Source organism: Labeo rohita, chromosome 18 (genome assembly GCF_022985175.1).
Source record: "Labeo rohita strain BAU-BD-2019 chromosome 18, IGBB_LRoh.1.0, whole genome shotgun sequence".
NCBI classification, from domain to species: Eukaryota; Metazoa; Chordata; class Actinopteri; order Cypriniformes; family Cyprinidae; genus Labeo; species Labeo rohita.
In genome coordinates, this window is record NC_066886.1 from 28,458,513 (window position 1) to 28,473,060 (window position 14,548).

The following is a 14,548-nucleotide window of genomic DNA, read 5'->3' on the forward strand; positions in this document are numbered from 1 at the left end:
AGGTTTTTCTCTATGTAGTAAACCTTAGTGTTGCTTGACCGATTTAAGGTTAAAAATGCAGTTTCAGTGCAGCTTTAAAGGGTTCTACACGATCCCAGATGAGGAATAGGCGTCTTGTCTAGCAAAATGATCTTTTTTTTTTTTTAAATGTACAATTTATATACTTTTTAACCTCGAATGCTAGCTCTGCGATGCGTACTCTGTGCATGGCGGTTAAAGACAGTTAGGGTATGTTGAAAAACTCCCATCTCATTTTCTGCTCCAACTTCAAAATCATGCTACATCGCTGTTTTAACTTTTTTGTAAAGGCCGCTTGACCTTCTTTGCATGTTCACTTTGTACACTAGGTCGGTACATCTGCAGCGATGTAGGACGATTTTGAAGTTGGAGGAGAAAATGAGAAGGGAGTTTTTCGACCTACCCTAACTGTCTTGAACAGGAGTGCACCGATCAGTGTTGCCAAGTCCACGGTTTTCCTGTGGAATTGGGCTACTTCAACACTGTTGCTGCGGGTTGTTTTTGATGTCTGCGGGTTGAAGAGACCGCTAATAACGACATATTTAACCCCTGAAATGGGAATATACCAGGGAAACCCCAACAAAAAAAGTGTATTTTATCCCCCGGAACACAATTTTTAATGGGGAACCTCCCTCGAAACGCAATTGGGCTAGTTTTGAGTAGCAACTGGGCAGGTGTTGTTGGGATAGCCTGGCAACCCTGGCACCGAGTACGCATGCGCATTGCAGAATTAGACGAGCAGTATTTGAGGTTAAAATGTATATAAATTGCAAATTAATAATAATAATAATAATAATAATAATAATAATTGAAGCTGCACTAAAATAGCATTTTTAACCTTCAATCCGTTGAGCACCATTGAAGTCCACTACGTTATATGGAGAAAAATCCTGGAATGTTTTCCTCAAAAAACATAATTTCTTTGCGACTAAAGAAAGCAAGACTTTAACATTTTGAATGACATGGTGAGTAAATTATCAGAAATATTTTATTTAGGAAGTTGAGTAATCCTTTAAAAGTCAAATCATACCTACACACCCTTTCAACACACTCACTCTTCTTTATCATTTTTCCTTATGTTTTAGAACAAACTCAATATGCTCTCATTTGCAATGTAAAATTGCGTTAATGGTATGTTCATTCTATTATATTGTATTTTTAAACTCTGTGGTCGCTTGCTTACTGTCAACTCTACCTAACATAAACGGTACTAACCAATAGCATTAATTATTATATCTATTTTATTGGCTGTATTCCCATAAATAGACACCTCTCGTGAACCTTTTTCTGTGCGTTCTTTTTTTTTTTTACCAACACGTCACGCCTGCTTTTGTACGATTGGCTAATACGGGTTATGTGTAGTCTGTGATTGGACAGTTAAGATGTCGTTCATAGAGTTTTGCCAACCAAAGCAAACCGTGATGAATCGAGGGCGGGACTTTACGGAACACTTGGAAAAAATGTGAATGTCTGTGGAGGCACAGCGCTCCCTGCCTGGCGTAACAAGGAGCTGAAGATGGCGGTGAATGTCTTAGGACATCTATATACATGCTTTTTCATTCCTGCATTGGGTATGAACGCCTCCAAGATCATTCTTAAATAATTTACTGTTATAGTTAACACATGGAAAATAATAAACATTACACAATGGGTCTAAGTGTTATATGAGTGTTGTAGCTCATTTCATTTAATCTGACAGCAGTAAATGGGTATTGCTCATTATTTTATTTATTTATTTTAATGCACAAATTTTACATTCAGTGTAAAATTTGCGTATTTTTATAGCCAGTGTGTAATTCGTAAGCTACATATTTCTGCCTCTATTACTAACATCATATATATGGATATATATAGTATGGAAACACACACACACACACATGTTGTGTTTACATGTTTTATGGGGACATTCCATAGGCGTAATGGTTTTTATACTGTACAAAGTGTATTTTCTATCGCCCTACACCTAAACCTAGCCCTCACAGGAGACTGTGCACACGTTTACTTTCTCAAAAAAACTCATTCTGCATGATTTATAAATCTGTTTCCTCATGGGGACCTCACAAATGTCCCCACAAGGTCAAAATTTACTGGTATTACTATCCTTGTGGGGACATTTGGTCCCCATAACGTGATAAATACCAGGTGCACACACACACACACACAGTTTATTCAAGATTATTTTCTTTTGTCCAGCACATAACTTTACACCAGAGGGCAGTATGTAGGCCTAATTCACAAATCTGACCCCTTCAGGCCAGTTATAAATTGCTTTAACAGTTTAGATTCCATTAACGATTTTAATACTTGATAATTGTTACAAATATATAGTTAAAAAGTATTTTACATATTTCCTTTTTTATGTAACATTTTAATGTTTTACATACCATTTTATTGCTACAAAACGATTTTCAGAATGTAGGCTACCTTTGTGAGAAAAAGTATGCTTAATGTGCACATGTAGTGTACTTCAAATCTCAAAAGTTTATTAAAAATTGCAGATAATATAATATTAATGAAATAAAAGACAACTAAAGTTTACTTAGAGTATGGATTAATTTGATCTTTTTTGTGCTTTAAAACTATTTTGAAGTGACCAACATACTAAAAGCACATGTGAAGTACTTGATTATAATTTGAACTGTAGTGTGTTGTTCGATATTTCTTGTAAAATTTTTAAATGAACCAAATCAACTTCATAAACTTCATTATTACAAATGTATATTAAAAACATGACATACAAGGCTAAATGAAAGCATAAATCCTCAGTAGACTGCAGTACAGAAGCCCTATTTGTACTGAAGCCCTACTTGAAAAGATTTTTTTTAACCCTCTTAAAATAAATTTGAACTATAATACATTGTTAAATTCAGTTGAGTGTCATAAAACATTATGTTCAGTTACACTTAGGTATATTCTTTTATATCATATATTAATTCCTTAATAAATACTCTTTAAAGTGTGCTTCTTTTTCATAGGGGAATATTAACTAAATGTAATCATTTACTCTGTATTCTGAGTCTGAGTCTGTTTTGCATTAGGCATAACGTACAGTTGGCTGTCAGTATGCTACATCCTACATCATATCATTTCAGGTAAGTTTAAAATGGTTAAAATTGTCCATATAAAGACTAAAGAACACAATTTTCTCACAGTAACAGGACCGGCCTGTTTATTTTGCTGTGGAGCATAGCCAGCCGTGCCGCTGTACGTGGTCAGTCAGGGTGTGTCTGTGACTGGGCACCACCACGGAAGCTGAGGGTCACTGCAAGGACGTCCTGTGTTTATACACATGAGGAGCATTACCCTCCTTTTTAAATTGTCTGTAACTTGTAACAATTACTGATATGATTTCATTGAGGCTTTTGGAACTCCATGACGTCTCAGAGATCACAGAATTGACTATTCATTCTGTAATTTCAGTTAAAACGGAAGATGTGCGTGTGTTTTATCAGCCTCTTTGCTGTGTCTACAGTCCACCCTAAATAAATCAACAAGTCACTATTGCTACTATGAAATTACTTCTGGAATAAATTACCACTCCAGTTTCCAGACCACTGTGGATCTGTGTATTTATACACATACACTACCACTCAAAAGTTTGAAGTAATTACATTTTTTAATGCCCTTGAGAAAAGTCTCTTATGTTCACCATTTATTTGATAAAGTAAAATCAGTAAGATTGTGAGATATTATTGCGATTTAAAATAACTGCTTTCTATGTGAATATATTTTAAAGTGTAATTTATTCCTGTGATCAAAGCTGAATTTTCAGCATCATTACTCCAGTTATCAGTCACAAGATCCTTCAGAAATCATTCTAATATGCTGATTTGCTGCTCAACAAACATTTCCTTTTATTATCGATGTTGAAACAGTTGTGCTGCCTAATATTTTTGTGAAAACCATGATACACTACATTTCAAAACTTTGAGGTACTTGAGATTACAAGGAAATTATGCATTTAATTGGTCAAAAGTGACAATAAAGATTTATAATGTTACAAAAGATATTTAAAATAAATGCTGTTACACAATTGTTTTCAACATCGATAATAATAACCATTATTAATTGATCATATATAATAACTTAGCACCAAATCAGCATATTATGGACAATTCTACTTGTTATTGTATAATTTAAAGCTGATTTAAAGGAGAAGTTCAGTTCCAGAACAAACATTTACAAATAATTTACTTATCCCTTGTCGTCCAAGATGTTTATGTCTTTCTTTCTTCAGTCGTAAAGAAATTATGTTTTTTGAAGAAAAACATTCCAGATTTTTTTCTCCATATTATGGATTTAAATGGTTCCCCCAAGTTTGAACTTCCAAAATGCAGTATAAATGCAGCTTCAAATGCCTCTAAACGATCCCAGCCGAGGAAAAAGGGTGTTATTTAGCTAAACGATCGTTCATTTTCGAAACAAATTGACAGTTTATGTACTTTTTTTTAATATCCAATGCTCCTCTGTCTCGTTTTTGCGACGCGCATGCGTAGTCTGTGTAATCCAGGGTTATACAGTTAGGGTATGTCTCATTTTCTTCCTCAACGTCAAACATCGCTGTTTTACCCTTTTTTTTTTTTTTTTTTTTTGGTAAAGGGTGTTTGATCTTCTTTGCATGTTCACTTTGTAAGCACTGAGTCGGTACTTCTGCAGCGATGAAGGACGATTTTAAACCTGAGGAAGAAGGGTCTTATCTAGCAAAACGATCAGTTATTTTCATAAACAAAATACAATTTAAACACTTTTTAATCTCAAACACTCGTCTTGTCTTGCTCTGCCTGAACTCTGTATTCTGGCTCAAGACAGTTAGGGTATGTCGAAAAACTCCAATCGTATTTCAAAAATAATTTCGAAATCATCCTACATCGCTGCAGAAGTACTGACACAGTCTTTGCAAAGAGAACATGCAAAGAAGATCAAACACCCTTAACAAAAAAGGTAAAACAGCGGTATAGGACGATTTTGAAGTTGAGGGAGAACATGAAATGGAAGTTTTTCGACATACCCTAACTGTATTGACCATATTGAACCAGAAAAAAACGCAGATTTAGACAAGACAAGCGTTTGAGGTTAAAAAGTATATAAATTGTCAATTTGTTTTCGAAAATGACCAACGGTTTTGATATTTAAGACCCTTCTGAGATTGTTTAGAGCCATTTGAAGCTGCAATTACACTGCATTTTGGACGTTCAAACTTGGGGGCACCATTTAAGTCCACTATATGGAGATAATTTCTGCAATTTTCTCCTCAAGAAACAATTTCTTATCGACTGAAGAAATCAATACACGAACATCTTGGATGACAAGGGGGTGAGTACATTATATGTAATTTCTTCTTCTGGAAGTGAACTTTTCCTTTACTGTGCACGTTTTATGCTGACATTGACTGATTTTATTCATCTAGCCAACGTTTTTATTAATTATCGAACATTTTACTACGGGAACGCTTCTATGTTAGCATCTACACTATTTTGGAAGCATTAAATTTCTGTCTATGTGACTACGAAATCTCTTGCACTTTAATTATCATCCGACCTGTCGCCAAGGGGGAGTTATTGGCATCCCTGCACATGATCACGAGCGAACTTACTATTGATAACGAAAAACATCAATTGTTCTGATCTAGCATTAAATATTGCCAAACAAATCATTTAGCCTGAAGAACCAATAATCAGAAGCTAATAACTCAGTGTTTCCATCCACCTATTTTATGCACGTTTTGGTATATTGCATTAAAAAAGCTGGATGGAAACGCCAAGATGTGCATAAATTCTAAAAATGCGCGTAAAAAACGTATGCTCTCAACTAAGTGGTTAAAATTCTTATCCGGTAAGAAAACATGCATAAACGATGGAAACACCTTAATCCGCATTTAAAAAATACATGTAACTTTGCGATGCAACAGCATAACTGGACTAACCAACGAACCGATCTGTTTGCACAGCATCTGAAATGCTAGTTTTGTCATTCAAAAATGCTTGAGCAAAGTCTAGTCGAAGTGCCTTGTTTTAATTAACTCCACATCTGCGTTCCCAAACAGCAGGCTCCGAAAATAAGCTAACATGACCGCGTTTCATCTGCACGCTCTAAACCTTTTACAATTCCGAATAATGTCTTATTCTTATCTACACGACCAAACATTACATAGTAAGCTGTTTCCGCTACTATAAGGGAAAAAATGTAAGCGATTGCGCCGGAGCCTCTCGTGGGAAATATTTGTATTCGTGTAGAATGAGAGATGTATCGGTGCAGTTTCTCTTTAAATTTGTTTTGGTTAGATTTGTATATGTTGTCTATTACGAATGCCATAATAATTTGTGTTTTATTTTATCATTTGTCTCTTTCTTTGCCATTATAATTTGTGTTTTATTTTATTATTGTCTGTTTCTTAAATTTGTTGTGGTTAGCGTTTTATATGTTGTTTATAACTAATGCCATTATAAATTGTGTTTTTTTTTTATAATTTGTCTGTTTCTTAAATTTGTTTTGGTTAGACTTTTATATCTTGTTTATAACGCATGCCATTATAATTTGTGATTTATTTTATAATTTGTATATATAAATTTGTACTGTAATTTTATAGCTGTGTCCCCCTGTAATAACAAAATGCCCCCCCAAACCAAAATGTGTGATTTGACGAGGGTGTGTGAGACCTCCAAACCTCGCAGAGCGTCTGTAACAGGCTCAAACTCCTCTCCCGGGGTCGCATCGACAGCACCAGTGTGTGTTTGTGTGTGTTCTGGAGAGAGTGGGTGTGTGCGGCACCCATGGGAAGATGGGTGGAGGTGTGATGTTGTCATACACCCTCAAAATGACGCTATGAGAGATTCTAATCTAAATTGGGGGCCTAATTGACGTGTGTACTTTTGATAAATGATATACACTACCGGTCAAAAGTTTGAAATAATTATGATTTTGGAGGAAGTCTCTTATGCTCACCAAGTAACCTTTTATTTGAACGAAAATAGTAAAATTCTGAAATATTATTACAATTTCAAATAACTGTTTTCTGTTTTCATATATTTTAAAATTGAATTTATTCTTGCGATGCAGAGCTGAATTTTCAGCATCATTACTCTAGTCTTCATTGTCACATGATCCTTCAAAAATCATAATATGCTGATTTGCTGCTCAAGAAACATTATTATTAACTGTTGAATTCCTAATCACTTACCATTATTATTAATTTGAAAACAGTTGTGCTGCTTAATATTTTTGTGGAAATTGTGATTCTTTTATGAATAGTAAGTTCAAAAGAACAGCATTTATTTGAATGGAAAGCTTTTGTAAAATTAAAAATGTATTTACTGCCACTTTTAATCAATGTAATACATCCCTGCTAAAATAATAATAAATATATCTTGAGCAGTAAATCAGCATATTAGAATGATTCTGAAGGATCATGTGACACTGAAGACTGGAGTAATGATGCTGAAAATGCAGCTTTACATCACAGGAATAAAAATGTATTTTAAAATATATTCAAAAACTTATTTGAAAACAATATTTCACATTATTACTGTTTTTACTGTATTTTTGATCAAAGGAATGCAGCCTTGAAGCATAAGAAACTTTTGACTGGTAGTGTATTACCTCATTATTTTTTTTTATCTGTTATTCATAATTAATCAGTAACAATATTTGTCTATTTTTTTTTTTTTTTTTTTTATTTCAGGACGCCCAATGAGAACAGATCAGAAGTCAGCTTTTATAAAGACAAGGAAGTAGCTGTTTATATTACATATGTATTAGGGATAAACCCTTAATTTTGATTTACTAGAAGAATGTAATATTTAATATACAAGAATACCAGTGTAAATAAATTTTCCTGTTAAATAAATGCATTTGCTGTGCAGTCCTTGTGCTGCTGAATAGTTTTGATCATTTGTTAGTGAGTGAGCTTTGGTTTACAGGTAAAGGCTATAAAGACAGTCCACTGAGTGACTTGCTTTCATCAAAGTGGAGCAACGCTATAAATAACCATTTGATTCAATTTCTGTTCATGAATAAACTTGATTTGAACAGTTAAACAGCATACTTTGAATACTTTTTTTTTTTTTTTTGATCTGCACAGCAGATGAAGTATTTTTAGTGCAGTTAGAAGGCTTTGAGTTCAACACAGTAGAATAATAAAGTTATGGCATGTGAATTATAAATATGTTTACAAACACTGTATCTCAAATGAAATATGAGCCTGGAGTCTGTGGTTCTAATGCGTGAAAAATGAAGATTATTCAAGCTTCTTCATCCAGAAAATGTTTGGAAGGCTGTTTGTTCATAATATGCCACATGCGCATTTTTGGGGTATTACAAAACTGCTTTAGTTTTGCCTTGGATGAAGAAATCCATTATTACCACACAAACACACTGTTCCAATTATAAACATCAAAAAATTATATTGTCATAAAAGGGAAGTCATGTTATACATTGTGAATGTATTAATGTTTAATGAGTTTCTTAACACATAAGTAGACTTTTAATAACTGCATTTTGTAATAATGTCATACATTTTCACTGTAAGGTGTTTTAAAGAAGTACACTTACTTTGATGTGTTGACCAACATACTAAAGCACATGGGAAGTACTTAATACAGTAATATTACAGTTAAACTTTATAATATTTTAAAGTAATAAACTGCAACTTCATCATTACAAATGTTTAATTACAAATTAAATACATCACATATAACTCTATGTTTAGTTTACCATAAATGCTTGTCCAGCAGTACAATTGAACAATATTTCAAAGACAACAGAAGTAAAAAAAGTAAAAAAAAAAAAAAAAAAAAGGACTCAGATTAAACTAACTGCATTTAATATACAGTTGAGGTCAAAAGTTTACATACACCTTGCAGAATCTGCAAAATGTTAATTATTTTAACAAAATTAGAGGGAACATATAAAATGCAAATTATTTATTTATTTATTTAGTTCTGACCTGAATAAGATATTTCACTAAGATATTTCACATTTACATATAGACCACAAGAGAAAATAATAGTTGAATTTATAAAAATGACATTGTTCAAAAGTTTACATGTGCTTGATTCTTAATACTGTGTTGTTACCTGACTGAGGCACAGCTGTGTTTTTTTGTTTAGTTGGTCCTAAAAATTCCATCATAATCTATTTCCACCCGTCATATTTGGCGCACTCGCCACCAACTGGACAGGGGTGGGATTGCAGGTACAGTTTACAATCGATCACCCTCAGTGTAATCTGTCAGAATGACAGACGGCCTTCAGATTTTTCTGTTGTTGTGCCGAATTCCGACCCCTGCCAGATTACTACCCCCCTACTATTGGTAGGTTTAGGATTAGGTGAGGGGGAGGGGTTAGGATTAGGCAATCAGGTAGCAATTTCAATGAGAGGGGGTAATAATTTGGCAGGGGGTCGAAAATGGGCACAACACCATCACTGTTAAAAAAAATTCCGTCAATGACGGAGAATTTTCGGTTAACGCAACCTATGCATCTGTGGATCATTCAGGTTACAACACAGTAGTAAGAATCAAGCGTATATAAACAGGATCATTTTTATAAAATCAACTATTATTTTCTATTGTGGACTATGTGTAAATATATTGGCATTTTGTATGATCCCTCTTATTTTGTTAAAATAATTAACATTTTGCAGATTCTGCAAGGTGTATGTAAACGTATGACCTCAACTGTACATTCTCATGTAATTATAAATAACATGCAATTAAGTGTCTTAACACAGCAGCCCTATGCACAAAAAATATGCACTACAAATTAAGTTTTTTGACCAATCAGGACTGGATCTATCCATTTTAAAATAACTACAATCATGTGGAAATATCCTTTGACAGCTCTGCCTTCATGGATGTAGGCCCTTGCCTCTTCAATCTGAGACTGAATGGCAGTGGGCGGCCTGTGCCTGTCCGGGCCTGTTTGTGACTGCGAGTGAGGGAATGTGTTTTTCTTTTAATTATATTGTGGGAGCTGTTGAGCTCTGTCTGACAGAAGCCCTGATAGCTGTTTCTTACTAAGCCCGATAACAAGGCCCTGTTGGGCCGGGACTAAAGCCACGGCACTGATGAACAAAAGACAGGAGCTTTAGTCAGGGGGCCGCAAACTGCTGACTCTCAGTGCCAGCTAATGCAGCATTCTGTCCTGTCTCCCTGTTGTCGGCCTCTGTCCATCCTTCTCTTGTTTTTTTTCCTCTAGTGCATTCTCGTTCACGTTTGACACCAACATGCCCCCCAACAAAGAAACCCAAATTCACACTCTCTGTGTCTACCCCTGACCCCCTCCTGTATCCGTTTGCCCTCTCTTCCCGAGTCAGTGACCGTTTCCACTTCATGCTCGCTGGAAGTGATCTGCTCACAGTACCCGGCCCGAGGTCTGACCAGTATCAGTGGTGCATGTGATGCGTGTTTAGTGTGCGTGAGCGTGTATCTTGTCATCTGCCATGTGTGAGTGTCTTCGAGCGATCTTCCGTGTCACCTGGACACCCTCTTCAGATGCAGGTGGGTTTGCTGACAACATCGCTTGTGAAAAAGAAGTGTGCTTAACTGTATTGAATGTTTTGGATCATAAAACTGTATTTTTTAAAACACTATAATACTAATAAAATAAAAGGCCTCTTAAGTGCACTTAAAGACAGTCATTTAATAACAATGTGTCTTAACACACTTAAGTACACTTTTAAGTAGTGCACATTGTAATAATGTCAAATTAAAAGCTTTAAAGTACATTTTAAATCATTGTTTTAATAATCTTTTGCCATGCTTTAAAGAAGTACACTTGTTAGATGTGCTGACTAACATACTAAAGCACATGTAAAGTACTGTAGTGTGTTATTTCTGCCCTCCAAAAGTTTGGAAACACCCCTGGCAAAGTGTGGTTTTGGACGATATCAGCATAAATCCTTATCATTTTTTGGTGCAAATACATTAAGGTAACTTGACATTATCATTGAAAACCAGCAATAATAAGTTTCATTTTGATTACATAGTAATGGCAATATATACATGTCAAAGTCAGACATGCCCCTTTGCCAGTTGTGATGCCTGGTTACTGGTTTAAACTCGGCCCAGGTTTTTAAAAGATTTTTGGATCAGCACACCTTAATAGCTTCAACAATTGATTATCAATTAAGTTTAGAATACAATGAATTTAGGCCCAGATTATGCAGAGCTTTAATAGCTGCTAATGGTGGATATTTTGATGAATCGAAAATTTACGTTTTTTCTATGTATAAACTGTTTATGTAATAAAATATGTTTTTGTAGTTTGTGTTGTCCCTTATCAGTGCAAAATTATCACAAATTAAAAAGGATTCATGCCAATATAGTCCAAAACCCCACTTTTCTAGGGCGTTTCCAAACTTTTGGAGGGCAGTGTAAGACAATATATTTTAAATGTACTTATATTGTTTAAAGTGACTTCATCATTACAAATGTTTAATAAAGTATATTTTAGTTCACCATAAATGCTTGTTGGTACTTAAGTCATACTTAAAAAGATTTTAAAAAGCACTCCTGTGTTCAACAGTGTATTTAATATCAATATCAAACTACACTGTAAAAAAATATACAATTTGTTGAGTCAAATTATAATATTTTGTTACCCTGCTGCCTTAAATTTTAAAGTTCAGTCAACTCAAGTAAGTTTAATCAACTTGAAATGTTAAGTTGTAATATTTTAGTTGACTAACATAAAAATTTTGTTAAACTTAAAACCTGGGCTTGTTACCCAGCTGCCTTAAAATTTGAAGCTGAATCAACTCAAATATGCAAGTTTTCACTTAAGTTGTACAACTTAACATTTCAAGTTGACTTTTTGAGTTGACTGAGCTTAAAATTTTAAAGGCAGCCTGGTAACAAATTAGTTTAAGTTGACTCAACAAATAGTTTTTTACAGTGTATAATATGCGTTCATTTAATTGTAACTAACATGCAATCAAGTGTTGAAAACATTACATTCAGTTCACACTTAAGAATATTCTTTTTAAAGTATATTATTTCTATAACAAGTACTGTTTTTAAAAGTATGCTAAAGCATACTTCTTTTTCACAAGGAACTGCATGTCTTAAATATTTGCTATGATAACGGTCCATTTAGTTAGTATATAAAGGATCAGAAGTTCAGTGTTATTTTGTTGCTGTTTAACCTTCCTTACATTACTTTTGTCAAGCACTATTAACCATTTTAATGCTCTTGTAAATGAAGATGGGATTTAGAGTAGACACTTACAGATGTCATTAGTGTATAATGGGCTTATTATCAGCATAATGCCTAAATGGTCGGAAAACTGCAGTTAGAAGTGTGTGGCTGTAGTACATAACTAATTTTATATGCTGGAAGTTAGAAAAAATAGTGGTTACATTTCATGTCTTTTATAAGCTCATTTTAGTGGATCCAGTGATATACTGTTGGATCTGGATCAGCAGTGGCTTTGGTGGCATTTTCAGACTTCTCCTTAAATCAAACCAGTTCAGTTTTTTGTCTTACTAAAACACATTTTCATTTAACACACAAGTGTCTGGAAACATTACATTCAGTTGACACTTAAGTACATTATTAACATAACAAGTACGTTTTTAAGATGACTTGTTATTTAAGTGCATTTCAATTTTATATTTTTACTTTAATGTTGCTAATTATTACTTGAATTATTTACAATGACAAGAAAATCAAGAAAGAAATCAGAAAAAAAGAGTTAAGCTATTGCTCAGTGAGGAATTGAGAGTTAGCTAATTAGTTAAGTTAAAGGTAACTTTGATGTTTTTAATCATTACTTAATTGAAATTGGTTATTATACAACTTTTTGTAATTATATCAAATAGTATGTTTTTGTAAATGACATAAACCAATAAATATCACAAAACATCACAGAATTTTACAAGCTACTTTATTTACTGGTGTTTGTTTTGTTTTCCTGCTGAAAATAATGTCACTTCCTTGTGGAAGATGTCATTAACCCTAGTAAAAAAGTAATAGTTTTAAAATGCATTTTTCACTATTAACATATTTAGTAGTAGTTAAACTTCATTTGGAGTACTACTTGTGCACAATGCACATTTCTTAATATTAACCCTAAAATATGTTTTTATCTTTAAATAATATCAGTTTTTAAATGCAAAATATTTAAAGTGTACCTAAAGTACACTTGCAATAGTTCCACTTTAGCACAATCAAATATACTTAGGTATCTCTTTAGTTGGACTTCAGCACTACTTCCACACAATTGAAGTGCATTAAGTACAAAATTAGTTGTTTCAATTAAGCAGACTTTAAATAGTTTAGTACTAAAAGTATAATTGCAGGGTATTTTTATTAAGTACATAATATGTAAATGTAGTATATTTAGTTAAAATAAATGTATTTTAAATACATTTTTGTATATTTATTTTTCACTAGGGATAGATCTGGGTTTTTTTTGTTAAGTTGGTATTAAATATGACTAATGAAAAGTGAAACTGAGGACAGAGTTAATGATTAATAATAATCTAGTATTTAGCAATTTTTAATGTCAGAAGAACACAATAAAAACGGCAACATCTGCTCAAAATCAAGTTTTGAATTCAGTTATTTAAATGATTTATTAACCTCTATTTGTACTTAATTGTGATGAAGTATCAATTAATGATCCATATTTTGAACTCATTTAATTCATCTGCCCTCCAGCTTGTCAGCTATAAATAATTTTAAAAGGAAGGTGAAGTTTTAAAAGGAAGTGTTTGAGATGGCAGATTTCTTCTTTCAAATATTTGTAACAGCTTATCTGAGAAAGAAAGGAAGTATGTCAGATCTACATTTGCTTATCCTGAACTGGATTTTGCAGCGATTAATCAATGTCAAAGACTTAATATATTGTATAAAATTGTGTGACAACATACACAAACATACAGTTTTCTTCTCTCTGGTTTGCTTTGTCATGTGATCACATTGCCTGTCTGTTAGTCCATCAGTGTCACATGACATCTACAGCCAGCTGTCTGCTCTAGATTTTTGGCTGTCTGTTCTGCTGATAGGTGCATTCGCAACTAAACTGGACACCTCACCTTGTGCCAGGGAAGCCGCCCCAGCTCATTCAAATGCCTATCCTAGCATTATTCTGCTTATCCTACTTTTATGTATTTAAACAATGCAGGCATTACAACAATGTGAACATCCCGACTGCCGGGTACCCGGCTAGAGGCTTTAAGTGCTATTTTGACCCTGTCGATCCACCTGCATGTCACGCTGTGGGGATAATGAATTTTGGCAGTGTCTTGTGACCTGTTAGAGTTGTTTGGGCACCACCCCGGCTCGGTTTCAACACGGGCAGGTTGCCCAAAAAACAAGCAGACACTCCTCACTGCTGGATAGAAAGCTACTTGTGCAAGCACTATCCTTAAGTCTGTGTTAAGCGCGAGACAACAGCTGCCAGACCTCAAAAAAGTGAAACTGTAATTTTCCCTCAGAATAAAAACATGGGCTTACCATTCTGTCTTGTTTTTGTCTTTAGAGATCCAAAAATACCTCATTACTATTTCTTTTCACTTTTCCAGATGTTT